Source organism: Protopterus annectens, chromosome 12.part0 (assembly GCF_019279795.1).
Source record: "Protopterus annectens isolate FY-2018-M chromosome 12.part0, PAN1.0, whole genome shotgun sequence".
Lineage (NCBI taxonomy): Eukaryota > Metazoa > Chordata > Ceratodontiformes > Protopteridae > Protopterus > Protopterus annectens.
In genome coordinates, this window is record NC_056746.1 from 1,501,365,710 (window position 1) to 1,501,371,709 (window position 6,000).

The following is a 6,000-nucleotide window of genomic DNA, read 5'->3' on the forward strand; positions in this document are numbered from 1 at the left end:
TAAGATTATTGAGACATATGAACAATAAAATTACAAGTAATTGCAGTCCTGCCTGCATAACTCATTACTGACACGAGAACAGCTGGAGAAGATTAAATATGAATATCATGGTATTCTGTTTACGAGGAAGCAGACCATGAAAAATATTCATAAGAGTAATAATTTTGGTGACAAATCCAACAACGGATAGAAGCATAAATGTAAGCAGTAAAGCCCTACCTCCAAATGTACAGAAGATCCACAGAACATTAGTGATGCTCTGAAGGCAGCAGTCATTAACAATGAGCTGGGCAGATTGCAGATGTACATTGCAGCTCTCCATGAAACAAGGCTGTCATCCATTGGATGTCTTAGGAAGAAGACTTAACTTTTTTCTGGCATAGGAAGCTTCCAGAATAGAACAGGGAACATGGTGTTGGTTTTGCAATCAGAAACAACCTCATTGGCTAAGTCATACCACCAAATATGGTAAATGAGAGAATTCTAAAAATTCGGCTGCAAACACCAGTGGCCATGGTCACCATTTTCAGCATCTGAGTGCCTACTTTAACTTCTACACAGGAAGCCATGAGCAAGTTCTTCAATGAACTCAGTTCTGCCATCAGTAAGGTCCCTTCACATGAACCATTACTCATTCTAGACAACTTTCATGCCAGAGTTGGCAATAACCATCACAGCTGACCAGCCTGTCTGGGACAGTTTGGAACAGGAAAGATGAATGAAAACAGACAGCATCTTCGTCAACTTTGTTCCCAATATGACCTCTGCATAACCAGCACCTTCTTCAATGTCATGCCCCAGCACAAAATTTCATGGTGACAACCAAGATAGAAACATTGGCACCAACTTGACCTTGTCCTCACCAAATGCAGCAGTTTAGGTAGTGTTAGGGTTACACACAGTTACCAAAGCACAGACATTGATACTGACCACTTGCTTGTGTGTAGTAAGGTGAACATCCAGCCTCAAATGTTCTTTCATTCTAAAAAGGAAGGGAGGCTAACATTGACATTGTCAAGACTTGTGACCCTTCAGAAGTACGTATGTTTGTTCAAGCATTTGAAGAGGCCTTGCCCTGCCTGGATGGCACTGACACCAAGAGAAGAGAAAAACTATGGGATGCTATCTATAACACTGGAATATCTATCTTTAGGAAGAAGACAGTAAGTGTGCTGTGATTGATTTGAAGCCCACACTGAAGTGCTGATGCCCCTGATTGAGAAGAAGAGACAGACACTGGGTGCATAAAGGTCCTCTCCCAATAAGGAGAACTTGCAGGCACTCCAGTGTGCTCAGAGTCAAGTGCAGCAGGTAGCTCAGTGGTGTGCAAACAGTTATTAGCTCCAACTTTGGTTCAAGATTCAGCAGGCCATAGGCATTGGTAACATAAGTGGAATGTATGACAGGATCAAGCAAGCTATCGGTCCATCATGGAAGAAGTTTTTTTCACTTAAGTCAGCCACAGATGAGGTCTTGAAGGACAGAACCAAGCAGTTGGAACAGTGGATGGAACACTACTCAAGGTTGTATGCCAGAGAAACCATAGTTGTAGAGAGAGCCCTGAATGCCATTGAGTCTCTACCACCTATGACTGAACTCGATGCTGAGCCCATCTTGGATGAGTTCAATGATGCGCTAAGAGCACTCTGTTCTTGAAAATCCCCATGGAAATGTGGTATTCCCTCAGAAATTCTTAAATGTGCTAAAGGTACCTTAATCTCAGAGCTGTATGCAATAATTTGCCAATGCTGGATAGAAGGTAGTGTACTGCAAGATATAAGGGGTGTTAACATAGTTACTACGTATAAGAATAAAGGTTACAAAAGGGATTGTAACAATTATAGTGGCATCTCCCTTCTCAGTACTATATGGAAGCTTTTTGCATGTGCTCTCTTGAAGAGGCTGCACATTCTTGTAGAGTGAGTTTACATCAAATCTCAGTGTGGATTCAGAGCTGAACTGTCTACTATAGACATGGTTTTCTCTGTTAGACAACTACAAGAAAAGTGGAGGGAGCAGAACAAACCTTTGTATATTTCCTTCATTGATCTGACTAAGGCATTTGACTTTGTCAGAAGGAAAGGCCTGTTTATGATTCTGGCAAAGATTGGCCATCGTCCAACACTTCTTAGCATTATCAGGGCCTTCCATGAAGACATGAAAGGGACCATTATGTGTGATGGATCCACAATGAAACCTTTAGAGATTCTTAGTGGAATGAAGTAGGGGTATGTGCTGGCTCCAATACTGTTTGGTATCTTTTCACATCTGCTGAATTTGCTTTCGGAACTGATACAGAAGGTAACTTTGTCAGAACCAGAATGGACAGCAACTTCTTCAAACTATAGAGGTTTAGATCAAAGAGCAGGGTGCTTAGGAAGCATCTAAGGGAGTTCCTGTTTGTTGATGATGCAGCTATTGCTGCTCACACTCAGCAGGAACGTCAGTCACTCATGACTCACTTTGTGGATGTATGTATGGAATTTGGCCTCACAATCAGTTTAAAGAACAGCCAGGTGATGGGCCAAAATGTGGGCAGTGAGCCATCACTCAGGATGAAATATTATGAGCTGGAGATTGTCCATGAGTTCATATACCTAAGCTCTACAATCTCTGGCAACTTGTTGCTAGATAGCAAGATTAACAAGGGCATTGGAAACGCTGCCACAGTGTTTTCCAGGCTGACAAAGAGAGTATGGGGTAATAATAAGCTCACTGAGCATGCCAAAATGCAGGTGTACACAGCCAGTTATTTGAACACATTACTATATTCCAGTGACATGTAGACTTTGCACTCAGAACAGTAACTGTGTCTCAGTGTATCCCATATACTCTGCCTCAGGTACATACTTGGTATCTCATGGCAGGACAAGATCCAGAAGAGCACAGTGCTTGAGAGGACAGACGCCACCTCCATGTTCACCCTCCTGAAACAGAGGATCTGATGTTGTTAATCTTTATTCATTCCTTACTGATGGGTTATCAGTTCCATCCTCGGAACCGAGCCGGCCAATATCAAGCTCTCATTAGCCAAAAACTCTCGAGCCAAGGTCCTACCCAGAATGCTCTACTCCCTGTTACCTCAGATCTCATTTACCATGTTGCTGAACAGCCGTGTCAAGCCACTCTCTCAGCTAAGTGTCTAATTTTTTGACAGTTTATATATTACTCTAAAATTTTCTCAAAAGTTTATTCTAATATTTTCCTACCCTATCGCACACTTTAGACTCTCTCCCTTTAGTCCTTTCCTACCCTATCGCACACTTTAGACTATCTCCCTTTAGTCCTTTCCTACCCTATCGCACACTTTAGACTCTCTCCCTTTAGTCCTTTCCTACCCTATCGCACACTTTAGACTCTCTCCCTTTAGTCCTTTCCCTTTATTACCCTCTTTTCTTACTATCTGGTAATTCTCCATTACCATCGCTGGTAATGTAATCCTTTTTCTCTTTTTACCCATTTCTTGGGTAGCCATTATTCTTCCTTTTGCTACTGTGCTTCTTTTACACAACAGCTATGTTGGGTAAGAAAAGTTCCATTGGTTTCAAGCAGTGCAAGGATTGCGGCCATAAGCATAGCTCTCAATCTTCCATGTCCAAAATGAGGAACACTAGCCCTCATAATGTGGAACAAATGGGCAAAATGTGGAACACATACTAATGGCTTACTAACAACTTCAACTAGGAAGGTCATAGGATGGTTAAATAAGCTGGTTTTACTTATAAAGAAAATCTTTTAATGAATTAATATGATTCAATTCTATTTACAATGGATTTCACTTAAAAAAAAAATTCCTAACACTGAATGTGTGACAGAGTCTTTCAATGTGGAACTTTGAGGAACATGAACTTTTTAAGACCCCAAATAAGGTACGTTCCTCGTAATGAGGTACACTTGAGAGGTATGGGATAAGTTACCACTTTCTGATGGCCATGACTTATGTGTCTACTGCCTTAATGTCTCCCACTTGACTGTAGATCCTCCGTGTGGGTTCTGCAAAAACTTCTCTACCAGGACTCTTAATGAGAGGAAGAATAAGTTAATTTTGAAAGGTCTCCTCAAGTCTCCTTTCTCTGAGGCTATTTCTGGGTCAGAGGGCTCACCCCCTCCTGTTAAACCCTGCAAGAGGCCTTCTTCTTCTTCTTCATCGAAGTCACTCCCTTCTCCCTCTGGAGATCATAGGGAGTCGACTCAAGAAGATGAAATTGATTACTACTCCGGCGCTGCCACCTGTGACCCTGTCAGAGCCCCAAATGATCCTGACTACAGCCATGTCTCCTTTATCGATATCGGAACCAGAGTTTCCGGTGCAGACAGCTATGGTTCGGACAGTTCTGTTGCAACCCTTAGCAGCACCGTCAGTACAGGTTCACTCCCCTTCAGCACCATTGGAGCAGTCACCTTCGGCTCCAAGTATGACTCTTCTGTACTCCATGGCGCAAACTTTTTTGGCACCGACATGTAGTTCGAGGCAGTCCTTCTTGGCACCATCCTTATTGCCGGTGCAGACACTTTCCACTACGGCACCGTACCCTTCAAGGCAGACCTTTGCCTTTACGATGCAGACACCTTCAACTACTACAGCGCCATCTTCAGAGCAGATATTTTCCACACTGTTTTCTTCGGTGCAGACTTCCTCGGCTCCGAGCTGCGCACTTATTGAACTAGCAAGAACCAAATATTCCCCTTCATTGGATCCTTTTGCAAGCAGTCAGTATAGTCCTTTCCTGGAAAGGCCAGAATCGCCATCAGCCTTCTCCATGAGGTCAACCAAAAGTCTTTCTGAGTAGGATGTGTTGCGGCTTGTTGACCAGTTGCTTGTGGCCAGAGGTCTCTCTCAACCATCAAAGTCCACGTTCCCTCATTCAGGTGAGCGTATTTTGCCTCAAACCCTAATGTATACTCCTCCTTCGACTTCTACTCAAGTCTTGAAGCCTATTACTCCGACAGCAGCTTCCCTCCCTCTGACTCCAATAGTGGATCTCACTTTAGAACCAGAGTCATCCTTGTGGCCCTCGGTGCACTGGGCATCGGGCTCTTCTCAGGCCAGTGGCTGTGCCATTGGGGAGGGCATTCCTGGCTCCACGCCGATTTTTTTTCTATGGCACCTTCCAGGGATGCTCTCTCTCTTACGGTTCATGGTCCTCTTGAGACTCCTGGTCTGGGGGCGGGTTCATCGGGGCAGGGTGTGACCCCAGTTCCAAGGTTGTCATGCTTGATTCTGGGCTCCCATCCCTCCGTGGGCAGGCTGGCCTTTCAGGCCATGGAGAGGGTGCTTGCCTCCACTGGCAAAGCTCATTTATCGGAGTCCTCTCCCCCTCTGTGCTGCAACTGCCACAAGCTTCAACCCCCGGACACTGGGCACAAAAGCTTCAGGTCTCTCCTCCTTAGGAGAACCCCTCTTTGCAGTCTTCCCCAGAACCTCCCACTGAGGAAGAGCCCCACAAAGCATCATGCAAGAGGAAGCACATGGACTCCACTGAGGAGTCATTGACTGAAGATATGGATTTTGATGACGGGGAAGGGTCCCCACGGTCACCCTCTGATAAGGTGTCCTTTGGTGACATCCTCAAGATCATTAAACAGAAGGGTGACTTGAAGCCCTCTAATCCTTCCTCTGAGGAATCCGTATTTCTGCAAGCTTTTTGTGCCTGGCCCCCTACCTCCTGGGTCACCCCGCCTGCTGATGAGCTCGTCCAGCTCTTCATGCAGTGCACATGGAAGGCTCCCAATACCATGGAAGCGATACCTAAGAGGTTAGACAAAATATTATCGCCCCCCGTGGAGCACCCCCACTGGTCACGTGGTCTCCCAGTAGATGCTATGGTGGTGGCAGCTGCTACTAAGAAGTATTTGGCAGAAGAGAGCCAAACCTTCCATCCGCCCAACAAGGAGTCCCGGGCGATTGACAGATTAGGGAAGTGTGTGCTTCATCGACCTTTGCCGTAAGGTCTTTGAATTATTTGGCACATTTTACCAGGCTTCAGCGAGATCTTATCA